This window comes from Protopterus annectens, chromosome 4.part0 (assembly GCF_019279795.1).
Source record: "Protopterus annectens isolate FY-2018-M chromosome 4.part0, PAN1.0, whole genome shotgun sequence".
In the NCBI taxonomy this organism is placed as follows: Eukaryota; Metazoa; Chordata; order Ceratodontiformes; family Protopteridae; genus Protopterus; species Protopterus annectens.
Genome location: NC_056733.1, coordinates 489,398,845 through 489,413,951, shown reverse-complemented (window position 1 = coordinate 489,413,951; position 15,107 = coordinate 489,398,845).

Below are 15,107 nucleotides of genomic sequence, written 5' to 3'. Positions count from 1 at the left end.
GTAATCCCCCAATGGCATGACCACACAGTGGGTTGGATGCCAGGCAGATGTAACCTCCTCCTTTTGCAGACAGATTACAATGATATGGCTTTTCATCTATCCACATAAATCATGGGAAGGTTTGCAGCCTTTGCATTATGTTGATGAGAAAGGACTGTGGTCTCTTCAGGGACATTTTCTAGATCTAAACTGACAACCCCAGTGGAAGTAAGGCAACCTTCAGTGCTGTTGTGATTTCCTCATCCCAAACAGTAATCACTCACAGCTGCAATCCATTAATAATCTACGCCACATAAAAAGGCAATAGTGTAGCTAGGAAAACTGATGTTGAGGAGAGTTCTACATGTTTGGAACAGCAAGAAAAAGCATTTTCTTCAGAATATCTGTACAGAGGAGTACTGAATCTCAGAAGGTATGGTTCCATTTTGCCGCTTATATACTGCATATGCTGGAATGTAACAATAGTGTGAAGCACAAGCTTTTACATTGTTATCTGTTTGCACTACTTGGAGGTTTACTGATAGTATGGCCATATTTGCCAAGCCATTTCAGAGGTAGACATGACTGACACAACATGAAAATACATTGAAAGGAATGCTTTGTCAGAAATATGTACAAATATTTCAATGACAAGTCCTTTGACAGCACATTTAGCATTTCAAAGATGTTTTTTTAACCAACATGGTTATTTGCCTGTTCTTTTGTAGGGGTGGGGGCTAAGGTGAGTTCCTCTTATGGCATTAACAAGTATATGTTGAGCTTGTTACTCTTCTTGTTTTGCATCCTGCCTGCCTAGTCCAAATGTATGGTGCACATCACAGGTCATGCCATAATATTCAGATCTTAAGAATGTGTGACAGCAGAGCATTTTATTTTCCCTTTCCTTATTTTTCTTCATTTAAAAATGTTCCCACTGTTTGTGTGATGTGCTGTGTAGCAGAAACACTGGAACCAGAGAACCTGGACCACACAGGAAGCAGACAGCCAAACATAGAAAATACTCTGTGCACTATATTGCTGTCAGTGTATTCCTGCTATGTGTACTGGCATGGCCTTCACTTTTGCCTAAAACACATAGACAAAGGCCTGTACATCCAATAACCATGACATTGCATTGCTTGCCAATGTTGCACCCTGCTTACCACCATGTTTGCATGATGGTAATCATCACCCAACATTTTCAAACAGTGTGCAAATTCCCCATGCTGTGACCAGTGCTACCTATATCCTCCTATTGGTGAGCAATGTAGACACCGCTACAAAATCCTCCAGAGGAGGAAGAGGGATACCCTTGAATGTTGGCTCAAGGAATGTAAGGTTGGGGACACCTTGCAGATGTGTAGGTATCAATTACAGAGACTACTTTCAAGAGTTAAAAGCTGAATATAGTCAGGATTAGTATTTATAATGGCATTATGTTCTGTTTTTTCCACAGCTATCATAAAGAGAGAATTGAATTTGAGAAATCATGCCACTTGGCCCAGATGAGAGAAGCATGTGGCATGTATCCATCAGAACACTACTGTTACTTCAACAGTAATAGTTTAAGATAGTTTTTTTGGTATCTTACATAATTATATCAATGTGAGCATGCATATCAAAACTATAAAAGCAAGTATGCATGCATTACTGTGTAGCACAAAGCTGTACTGAAATGTTCACTGTATATGCCATGCTAGACAACATCATGCTGAGAAAACAGCTTTAGCTGGATCAACAAGGTGAAGGGGCATACATACCACTACCACTGGCAAGGTCATCACAGCCACACACAGGTGAGGAGTCAGAGGGGGAACCAGCAGCTGATGTGGGTTTAGGCAGATGTAGGCAGATGTAGGCATGCTCAATATGCCCTTGAATTGGTTAAGAGACAAAGTATAGCACACTCACTCACCACCTAAGCGGCTAAAATATTCCTCCTACAGACATACATATAGTAACACTGATGCCAGGAAATGCTCACAACCTTTACTTACCCATGTAATGGCTGTGTAATGCTAGCATCAGACAGAGTCAGCCCTGAACTAAAACTGCTGCAACTGCTGGATTTAGTAGGTAAGTGCTGAACCTGGAGTGTATTGTATAAGAATACAAATGAATTGTGTATCTTTGTGTGTTTTACTTGGTAGTGTAAGCAAGTAAAATTTGGGTGATTTATACAGAAATGAATTTAACATGTGATAGCAGAGACTTTTGTGACTTATATGTGTCCATTATCAACATCACAGAGTCACAGAATCATACAAGTACTGAAGATCACTGAATGTCCTCAGTTTAGCACCATATGTTTGTACTGGAAAATCATTAAAGAGAGAAGTTAGAAAATAATGAGGCACATTTCAGTTTCAGATTTCACAACCCTCATAAGATCATTAACAATACTGATGCAACAAAAGTTTGATGCTATCAACTGTCTAACTTTCTAAGACCAATATAAGTCAAAGGTACAATTACCAGTTCAACATCACAAGTGAAGATATACTAAGCACAAAATCAGCTGTGCACCCTGAGCACCAGACACAAAGCTTATGCATCCCTGCATCCAAAAGAATGATAAAAGGATATAACAGAGTTATCATAAATTGCACGGGGTGTTGTGTGTGGGGGAGAGGAAGCCTAGGCTGACACAATAGGCCAGCGAGTGTGTGAAAGTAAGAAAGAGATGCAGGCAGACATTTGAATAAAGTAACAAATGGCCAGTTAGACAAAATTGGTTTTAAGCTTAACTGCTGATTGTGTGTTTCTGTATGGGTCCTCCAGGTGAAATTAGTGTGTGACTGTCTGCATGAACACAAAAAAATCTATCTGATAGCTCCATGCCTTGGTATATCTGACAGGTGTCAGCCATGCATGGTAAAGGTGGCAGGTCATACCAGACCATGAGAACTGGCTCTGCCAGGAGTTGGACTGGCACATCCACGCCCATGGCCAGATGCACTGCTGCTACCTGAATGTGACTAATGTCTGCTGGATGAGCTCTACTCATAAGGACACCCAAGACCATGACTCCATGGTCTACCACATCTGGGTGTGGACAAGTCAACCAGTGATGGAGCAGTGGGAGTACTACCACTATGGGAGTGTGATTGGGAGTGGCCATATAAGCTAACAGCAGATGACGTGGCTGACCTATACCCACAAGGATGCCGTTCCCCTCCCAGCAGATGTTCTATCACAGACATTGCATTTTTGAATGTGTCATTTATCTGATCCATTGAATAGGCAACACAGTGGAGGTAGTCACACATGTCAACCTGTGCCACATCTACAACCCTAAGCATTTCTGTGGAGGACTGATAGGAATGTGCCTGTGCCTTCATGATGGCCCTAAACATGCATTGAGTGTCACAGGAAGAGCCACCTAGATCAGGTGGAGGATGGACTGCAGGCTTCCTTTGAGCATCTCTAACAACCGTCCTGCATGGCACCTCACCCACACTTTGGCTATGACCAGAGTCAACAGGCACTGAAGCCACAGTAACCACACTTCCCTGATTGTCTCACCCACCACTTGTCCAATATCTGAAGGTTCACAGGAATGGGTAGACATAGGTCTACTGGCTGTGTCTGATGGAATTGCAGGGGATGGCTGTATATGAAACTCAATGTCAGATTCAACCTCTGTACACTCCAGCTGTGCCTCATTTTGGCAACATCATCATCAAAGTCTGCTGATACTCTGACATCAGGTGGTAGAAGTTCCACACTTCCAGGGTCAGGATCACCTGTGATAATAAGCAACAAACACAGGAAAGAATTAATACCTACAGTATTACAGTCCAAGATATACTAACAGTGATGCCACTATTACAGACAGTAAAGCAATACACACAATAGTCTTGACACCAGCATTACAAACTAAATATTTCTTTGAACTTCTCATCAGTACTGACATAAAATATATGGCTTACTGTGTGCAGATGATTGCAGGCTCCCTATGCAGGATGGTCCTGGAAGACATTAAGCAAAAGGTAAGGACAACATCATCACAATTAATCGTAACATGGGGGGGTATAACATTTTTCCCTTTATGTGTCCAGTAACTATACTTTTAACAAGAACTTGGATGACAAGTCCAGCTGAAGCCCACATGTAATCAATCAGAATGTGTTGCTAATTGTAGCAATCTACAATCCCCCCAAGCAATTTCTTGTTAAGCACAACTAATGTACTGATGCAAATATTTACTATACAAGAGTATTTATCAATTCAGATACATAAGCCTACCTGGAAGCTCCTCCTGGGACTTGCTGTTCCTGAAACAGTAGGACCGATGACAAGGACTTGCTGTTCTTCACTTTCCTGGGAGCTGTCTGGATCCCTGACAGTGGACATGAACTCTTCATTTGTTGTGACTGGTGCCTCTGTAGCAGACCCCCTTACCCATCTGATCATGAGCCACTGCAGCTGCTCTCTTCTATGCAGATGAGATCATGTCAGTTGCCCTATAGTGCACTTGATCATATGACCTGCTGTGGCCACCTTCTTCATTCACATCTTAAACTATCTGCTGCAAAGTATGCATTCTGCCCAACATATCTCTGTGTCCCCTCTCAAGCAGAAAGGCATCATGTCACATAATATCTTCCACAATGACCTGATTCTCAGGGTCACTGAAGGGTGGTTTTCTGAGAATGCGACACCTGGATACCATAGTCCTAGCTGTCCTGAAATACAACAGAAAGATAATACATATAAGTATCACATAATTAAAAAAAAACATTCCTGTTCTCAGATAAAACAAAAAAGGTAGCATGTCAGTATTTGCCACTGCAGAAACATAAAACAGTCTAGATATCTGAAATATGAATAACAGGAATTGTGTGGTTGTAACATACTATATTCACACACAAAGTGAGGTTGGATGTAAAACAAGGTGGAGTAACAATAGCAGCATATCCTTGTTTGTGCCAAAACAAAATTGCAGCTTTGGTCCCCCACCCCCAGGAGAACAGAAAAATGACACATTTTGCTAACATCCATCAGTGAGATGATAAACATGCTATCAAATGAATTGTTCCTGAACCATGTGTACAGATTTAACACAAAACATTCTATTTAAGCTATTGCCAATCGTGTACACCTGTGAAATGCCCCAACAAACATGCCCATTCCATCAGCACACTTCTACATAATGCTTACATATATATATATATATATATATATATATATATATATATATATATATATACATATACACACATATATATTTCAAACAGATTTTTCTTAATGGCATTTTAGCATCTGCAGTATGTAGCTGAAAAATGCAAGCATACCTTTTCAAGTTCAATAGTCTTCTTTGCAGATATATCCCAAAGTTATAGTGTCTTCTGTATTCTGTACATATAAAAGTGTTCTCACCTTCAGGTTTCCTAGCTACATGGTTGCTTTTTTATTGTGCAGATTCAGGGCTCTTGCAAATGAGGCGTGAACTCATTCGAACTCTTGAATCCCAAATACTTGGTTCTGTGTAGTGGATTTAAACACAGAACAGGCACTCCCTCGGTGTTTGTTGCTAATGGATTATAGCTGTGAATAATTACCGGTAGGGAAAAGGAAAACACAAGAGCAATGCAGACTGCCCTTCCTCCAGTGGGTGTGTCAGGTTAGACTTACGAAGTGTATAGAAACAATTTTATCAAGGTTGGGAATGTAACTAAGCAGCAAACAATTCACAGGTGCTATTCATTAACATCAACCTCCCCTTCATTTGTTCACAGCTGAATATTATTGACACTTAATATCTTCACATATGTTCAGGGCAATGATATGGAATGCCTTAAAGACTGCATGTCTCAGATTACTGATCAGAAAAAACAAGAATGAGCAACAAACACAGAGAGGTAAGACAGCTGCATTTTTGCAAGCAATAGTCATAAACAGTTATGTGATCACTCAATGCAATGCATCCAAAATTAATACATGTACAAATAACTGTTATGTGGTTACTTAGAAGTGTGGATGGTGTTGCAGATGGTTGTATGCAGAATGATTTTAGTTCATTGCTGCAAAGCTCGTTGTGTAGCAAAGAGGGATAAGACATCCTTACTATCTTCTGAAAGCTCATTGGAGAAATAGTTCAAATCCTGACCTGTGTAGAAATATTTTATGTGTACATACATTTTGTAGTGTTTATTTCATAGATTGCTTTTCCTTATTTCAACTACTTTTCCCTTTTATTTTATTTATTTAGTTAGATAGTTATTTTTGCCAGTGCTTTCACACTGCACGGCTGAATGCAAACAAGGGAAATGGAAAAATGAATGTCAGGTTTGGCTGTGCTTATCTAATTTCCATAAAACATAGCAGTGTGTAAACCTGGACTAGTGACCCACACAAGAAGCAGCAGAACACCTGCAAACAGGGCATCTGTAAAAGTGTAATGGTCAAAAAGGGTACATTGTTGCACTTTTTCTTTTACATTGCTCAACACTGCTAAGCAAGGTTCCCCAACACCTGCAGTCATTGAGCACCTGCAGCCAGGATGCAGACAGACAATCATTGAAAACGGATACATTAATTAATTCTGTTGGAATGCTTAGCAGTATTGCATGGCAGTTAACAAAGGGAACTTAATAGTGAGTAGAAAATTATGGAACTGTCATCTAACTAATCCTGTAGCAGCAGGTGCAAGTGTAGGGCTGGAACACAGAAGGCTCTGGATTCTAGTACAAGGTGTGCAACCTATTTTTACTGTTGTGACAGTGCAGTTTATAGCAATGAAGTGAAAAATATACAAGTGTTATTTCAACATTCTTGTGTTAACAGGTGTAAGTGTTGGACTGCCATACAGTCCTGGTTCTAATACAGGATATTCCACATATTTTTACTGCTGTTCCATTTCCCATTATATTTGCTCTCACTTATAACACTTTAGATAGTAGAGCTGATATGAATTATATACATGAGGGATAAGACACCCTTATTGTGCTTTTAGAAATATGACTGAGGGTATGCTGTGTACTATATTTCAGTAACTATGGTTCTGCTATCTGGACTTGGATGGCTTTCACAATTAAATAAGACACATACACAAATTGATCTATATACAAGAACCTTGTCAGGTTAAACACATATATGTGTGAGACCTCAAACTGCCAACTGTATTAATGAATGATTGCTGACTATGGGTTAGCATCACTTCTTCTGTGGCAAAGATGGAAAATCACTGCTGTGTAAGGAAATGTTTGTCCCTTATGCCTAGGTTTGAAATCCCATACTTTAAAATTAATTTGCCAGTGTATAAAGCCAAAAACAAATGTATCAGGTCATGGCATTTATGCTTCCTGTGCATCTCTGCAAAATTATCTCAACTGAGAGGTATCTTCCAATTTTCAATAATATATTTCCAAGCTACAACAGCAAATACCCTTCAAACTAAGGTCAAGTGTCAGATTAACCTTCCAAATTAAAATATTATTTTCCTCCCTAGTTGTAACATCGTGCAAACAGAGTTGACATCATTGCTTGGGTTTGCTCACTACCAGTAACTGGAATAACAGGAATTGGCATAAAAGCATTAATTGCCATTGGCCTGTAAGGTTGTTAGACATGTCTTGAGTTAGAGGAGAAGCTGCCTAGTTTAGGGCACTGAGGTGGGGTGTCCAGGATTCCAGGATGTTTATTGGACTCCTGATAAAGCACCACAACCAAAGGTGTCTGCAGGGGGACTATTCTGGCTCCCAGTACAAGTCTGAGGTTTGGAGTACTTTGTCTCAGGCTGTATCCAATGCTACTGGTATCCAATACACTGGTGAACAGTGTAGGCATCATTTTAATGATGCACAGAGGTGTAAAAGGGATACCCTCAACCAGTGGTTGAATGAATTTCAAACTGCTGACATCCCACAGCTGTGTAAGTATGATAATAGAAAGTATTTGTAATACATATAAAGCTAAATATAGGCAAGACTGGTATGCATAATGCTATTCTGTTCTTTTCTGTTCTTTCCACAGCTAATGCCAAAATAGAGTTCAATAGATGGGCTCGTGCTGATCAGATGGAGAGACCTAGGGAAGAAAGGGGTTTGCATGTAGCACAAGAGAAGTATTATTGTAGCTTTAAAAGTTAAAGATAGATTTTTGCTTTTTAAAGAGTTGCATCAAATTGAGCATGTATAGCCTAACTGTAAAAGTAAGTATGCATGCATGCAGTAGTCTGTAGCACAAACCAACTTTAGGAGTCAAGTATAAGACTGTAGTCAGATGTTGTGGGGTCAAATATCAGAAGTAACAACTATACAATACTGCATTTCTTTAATAATAATACATTAACATTAACTTTTAAACTCTATACAAGTGGCATAAATGCCCTGCTGTAACTGTAATCTGTACAATTTGAACAAGCATATGTTCAATATATGCACATTTCAAGGATTACTTTCAGAAATCTGTAGTTATAGTGTCTAGGTGTTAGGACATATACATCAATGTAATACTTCAGGTAAAATAGTTGTATAGTTGTTTTAATGCATTGTATGTCACATATGATGGTACGAGTTTCATTTTTTGTTCCTGTCACCATAACCCTTCTCTCTTTTTTGTTATTTTCCATTGTGTTGTCAAAATGTCTACATGTCATTCATCTGTACCAAATCACTAAATGCTTCACAGCAGAGCAAGGTAAGCCAGCCCCAGTGGATCAACCTGCCCCGACTCCACCAGCTCAAGCACAGATGCTCAGTACATCTGGGACCCAACCTAGCTGAACTTGCTGTGCTGACCCTGCACTACCTGCACCCTCAAGTAGTACTGACCTGGCAGCTGGTGCTGTGGTACCCTCTGGGAGCAGTGGCAGAGGTGGGGATTTCATCACCCACCAACAAATGCCAGGGTTGGTACATAGGATTGTACACCTCACCATTGGTGTATGCCTATGCCAGATGGAAAGGCTGCTCTCCCTCATGGTACGTAGGAGGAGGAGATGTCAAGCACTTCAGCCACCAGTGGAGTAAGGGGACAGTGATGACAGTCCAGTGGGTGAGGACTAGATTCTCACTGTCTCCATGTTTGATGAGCATGAGCCTGTGTTTTCCTCTCCTCACCCCAATCATGTTGCCACCAACCTTTTGTGTCTCTCACTTTCCCTGTTTCTTATTGGTTTGTCTTGTTTGCTTGCATATTCTTGCTTACCTACCCAACTCACCTGACCCAGAAATACATATGCCCCTTTCCAAGCATTCCTCTCTTCCTGGAAAAAAAATGTGATGTGCACATGTCCCAATAAAAAAAAAAAACACCCAAACATATGTCTCCATTTCATGCATGTGCCTTCTTGACACATTTGATTCAGTCCAATTGGCTATACAACATGATTACATTGTTGTCACCCCTCTTTCTGGAGGTGACAATCTAAATTCAGCTAACATTCTTCACATATTTTTAATTTTCAATGTTGAAGAAATGGAAAGCTGTGGTACTTTCCTACCTCCTCCTGCACATTCCTGTATTGCTTTCCCTTTGTTATTCTTCCTGCTTGCTCCCCATTTCACCCATTTCTTATCTACCCCATTTTAACACCTATAAACTGGTAAAATAATAGAATCACGCACAACTCACATAAGTACCAGAAAAAGCAATGGATCCCTTAATTTTTTGGCCTCTGTTTGCATGGAGTTTGGCACTGCACAATAATGCCAAGTGATGGTAAGCAGCCCTCAATGCTGCAATTACCTCAGTGCAATCCTGTTTCAACCGACTGTGCTATGCCAACACATAGCAACATGTACTATAAAGAACTGATGTCATTGCATTATCACTGTTTATTTAAAAGTATTACATACACCTGCATTTGAACTACCACCTGGGCTAAAATGAAATATATTAATGCATTTACACCTGCTGCCACAGAGTCAGCTAAGCAGCAGGTATTTTTAATACACTCAATACTAACTCTCAGAATTTTAGCAATGTGGCTCGCGTTTGCCCAGTGCTTGCTTAACTACACGCAAACAAGAAAAGTAATGGAAATGTGTATCTCGCACATGCAAACACTTTGCCAACCATTGCACAAACCTGCTGCTTGCTGCTGTGCTATCCAAAGTCGCTATTAGTATGTATTAGTACTGTTTACTGTCCATTTACTCTTTATACCATGAAACTATGTGTGGAAACATACTAAACTGAAGGTCCTATCTATCTAATAAGATGTCACATATTTACAATGCAGCAATGTGTTGCCTCCCCCCTTGCACTACAGCCCTGGTATCTCAGTCCTTGTTCACAAATATATCAACTGCACTACATAAATTAATAACAACTGTTGTGTGATATGTAATGGACATCAATCTGCTATCATGCAGAACTAGAACTATCTTCACAGTTGAACATGCCTAGACATCCGTCAACTTGACCCTGGGAGTTATCTACTCCAAAATCTAACCAGCCTTATCTGAAAGGCTATGGAAATAATCAGCATGGACCTCATTACAAGGACACAGACAACCTTTAAAGCTCTTCACCTGACCCAGTTTCATTTTGTCAAGGGTATATATTGCGCCTTAAACCTAGTGGACTTCTTTGTGAATGTGAGGGAAAACAGTACATGTTGTATATCTTGATTTAGCCGAGGCCTTTGACACAATATCCCATTCAGGTATCATAGAGAAACTCACCCATCTGGGGATTAACCCACACATTACTAGATGGGTAGCCAACTGGCTCACTGACAGAAAGCACACTGTCAAAGTTGGAGAGTCTACCTCCACCAGTAGACCAGTTACTAGTGAAGCACCAAAAGGATCTGTGCTGGGCCCTCTATTGTTTGAAAACTATTTCTTTGATGTCCAGGTGAAGGTGATGGCCTGTGGTTTACCACGTTTTCAGAGGACTGTAAACTGGGTGCAATCATATAGAGTCCCACAATGATTTTAACATAGTACAGAAAGTGCTGACACAGACAAATGATTGGTGCCAAACTCACAAACTGAAACTTTACACAAAATATGCCTTATTGTCCAATTATATATACATATTTATTTATTTCGTTGTTGACATTTGTTGACTGGAAAAGTCCGACTGGGTCAGAAAACTATTTTCAGATGAGACCCAGGGAGAAAACTTCCACAGTACATAGTTAGAATAGTAAACATTTTAGACAATGATAATATTAATATTTGCATACATTTTTAAACATAGATATATACAAAATTTGCAAAGAGAACTACATTCAAGACATTTGTATCATCTGAAAAAAGATGAACCTTTAACATTGTTAAATTAATAGGTTGACAAGTGCAGTTTAGAGAGGTGACTTAATGACTAAGCTGTCAAGTAAGTTTTTGGGAAAAAAGTTTTAATATTTAAGTAGGAGGTGTTAAAGAATAGTAAGAGAAAGGTTAAGTAAAAGAAGTAAGTAAGTATAAGGATAGGAGATGAGTTTAATCTAAAGAGGAGATCATGTAAAAGTTGCTTTGGGCTATACTGAGAGAGTTAATAGTAGAGCTATGACAAAAAGTAGTTCTGTTTATGGCTAAAGGTAAGTGAAGAAATAGTTGATCAGGATAAAGTGAGAAGAAGTAAGAGTGGGGGGTGAATGAAGGTACTAATTGTAAGCTTAAAGATAAAAGTTAGGTAGAGGGCTTAAGAGTGAATTTTATGAACTAGGTTGTGATAGATGTAAGAAGGCATAGGGTTTTGAGGAAAGGAAGGGGGTATAGCTAATTAATGATATTGTATCGTACCCCACCAGTATATAACATCCCTGATAGATGTCCTCTGCATACTTCATGTAAGGATGATTATCTCACAAAGACATGTTCCCCATTGTTATGTTACCTTATTTGACAGTCAGGTAATAAAGATTTTCACTGTGCAGTCCATAGTGTACCATACTGATATGTGATTGGTGTTTCTGCTACAACTGTCTTCCACTCACATGCCCTCATCTGCTGCACATTAGGTTGTTTCACCTGTTCTCTTTCCCTGTGTTCATTCCTGCAATTCTTCTGTGTGTCCCTATTTAATGCATATACTTCCCCTGAGTGTTTATTTTACATGGCAATCCATGCACCCTTACAGATCATTTACACAGGTTTGGTACAGAATGCCTGGAATGGGATTTCATAACACTCTTCACTGTACACACTGTCCTGTACTGAGTTTGGACCATATACATAACTCTCATACCTCTCAACTGTCCAGATTTCCATAGAAAGTCCAGATTTCTTTATATCTTTTGGTCTGTTCCTTATAAAATTTGTGATTTTTTGCCATATCACTGCTATGATCTCCGGAGTGTAGTCACTAAATTACATACAGTTGAGTTTCAGACTTCAGATCCTTCAGAAAATATATCTTAACACATTATTCTAGCATGTTCTAAGTTTAAAAGAGTATATATGCATAATCTGTCCCTATCTCTGAGTCATTGTTTCCCCCATTATGCTGAACTTTGTACAGATTTCTTGCACTAAGAGGTTGAGAGCTATGATAACTATATGTTAAGCCCTGGTGATTGTTGTGGCACTCTGGACAAATCTGCTAACCTATTGTGCTCTGATGAAACAAGTTTGCTATCTGTATTGTTTTACATGGATTCATGACCGGCAACACTGTTGACAGCAAAGAAAGTGCACTTGTTTATATTTAAACGTGGTGCACGGCATAAATATGTAATTAGTGATGCTACTCAGTGCACATCACCGCACACACACACACAAACTGCATGCAGGCTTTCTAGAGTTTACTGAATCTCAGAGACAAACTATTTACAAATTTAAGCTCATGGTGAAGTGCATTTATATCATACGCAAATTTGACAGTGACTATCAGCTTACAGTGATCTGCAATCATCTGCAGGCATTATGAACCAAACATCCTCATCTGATGATTGGAGAACTTAAAAGTAGATGCTGAATAGCAGAATTCTCGGCCAAGATCCATGAGGTTGTCACTGGTCACCTTCATGCTATGAGAGGACACACCTCCTATTCTTACTGTTTGGATCCTGTCTCGATGTCACATGGCTATCCATCTAGCTAAGTATGGGTCAATTTGGTGCTCCTTCAACTTGCTTACTATATTTGTATGTTGCATGACATTGAATGCTTTGGTGAGGTCAAGGTAGGCTGGTTGAACAGTGTGTCAATGGTGCATGGCTTGAGTAAATCTCTAAAATATGTTTACCAGATTCATGAGGCAGGATCTACACTTGAGAAAGCAAAACTGCTGGAGGTTAAGTCTAATATGATATTTTGATATCATAGTTAATTAGATTTGTCATGATACATTTCATGGCTTTTTATAAAAGAGTTTTTAGATTTATGGGTCTGTAATTTCCAATGTCTGTGTTGAAGCCACTCTTTTAAAGTGGGGCAAAGCCAGCTGCTAGTCTTAGGGTGAAGAGGTTGAGGAGTAGGTCAGCCAATGCATGTTTAGTGTATTAATTAGATAACTGGTTATGTTGTCAGGGCCCATGGATGAGGTGTTCTTTGTTTTCGACAGTACCCCCATTAGATACTCTTTCATGATGGATAGTAGATAGTTGGACTCAATAGTCCTTCAGGGATAAATATTTTGGAATAGATGTCTCTGAGGTGAGCTTGACATTGAATGTATTAGCCAATATGCTGGGAGTATCCGCTGGGCAGGAATTCTTGGTACCATTATGAATATTCTTGAAGCAATGATGGGTATTGTTTCGTATTTTCATGGCATAAATAAAGAAAGAATTGTAGTTGTCTTTGTTTTTTGTACCTAGTCTAAGTTCAAGGGATACCTTTGCTTTTCTTATATCATTTTTTATTTTCTTATCTAGGTGCTTGGTGTTCCACCTTCACTTGGATGTCATTTTCTGCTATATTGGTTTGCAAGTTTCTTCACTGCATTATGCAGTTTATTTATGCTTGAAGACCGCCACCACTCTGCTTTGCTTTAAAACCTCCCCTGAATCTACTTGGGACTGCCAAATTAATGCATTTGCCCATGAATAACTTTTGGTAACAACATCTCTTTGGATAATACTGTTATACTTGAATTTAGAGGCTTCATCATAGAATTGCAGCAGCTATCTATGTTTGAAGTCTTTGAATGAGTGAAATGTGTTTCTGGTGGTTTGGAGATTCTGATGAAGACAATTACTAGTTTATGGTCTGATTTGACCAATTAGTAGGCCACCTTGGGGATAGTATGTACAGATACTAAGGTTGTTAAGACTCGGTCATATATATTTGTTCTCTATCAGTTTTCTTAAGAATCTGGTCCAGGTATTTTTTGTTTATAAAATGTAAGAATGTCTGAGCATATCATGCATTAGTGGAACAGGTCCCCCAGTTAGTCATTGGATAGGGAAAGTCACCTAGGATAACTGCACTTCTGTTAAAGGCAGTTCATCAAGAATATTTAGGAAGTGTATCTTTCAATCACAACTTAAGACTATCTTGATCACTTTCATCATTTCTTTCTTCATACTGAGCACCTATCTGAGAAAGTTCCCAAAGAATTAAAAGCATGTTGCTCAGTTTCTAACCACCTCACCAAAGAAATCATTATAACATTAGCCAAAGGAGGGCTCACATTACATGTACATTGCAGCCTCCACTCATTGTCATAAACTTGTCATATAATCCTGGCATCTCATAGATCACTATAAATCAAGTATTTTACTTTATAAGAAGTGTTCAGTCACCATTTAATAAGGTTTATAGGTAATTATTTGTCTTTCATTCTAGGAGACCATTAAGGAGTCTAGCCCATTTTCCCAATTGCTCTCCAGCACTGTCTGGTTAAGCGACTTGATCAGAGTCACACAGTTCACAAATGGAGGCTAAGGGAATCATGCCCCTATTACAGAAAGCAGCTCATAGCCTTAATCTTCTGTGTTGATAGACTCTATGCTCACCTCACAGAATCTTTCTTTCTATGACTGGCTTAGATAACAAATATTAAGCCAGAGTTACAACAAACTGCAGAAACAACTTATCACAAACAGTATATCTATGCATAACAGTAATTCAGACCAAAGAATGTGTTCTCATCCCATAATGCTGTGCAGTCTATGACTATTAAAAAAGAGCATGTCCATAATTCTTTGCAGAATGCCCACTGGCTCTCACTTACTGTTACAGCCAGAGATTTAATATGGTGTTATATTTATGCAAAGGAGAAAG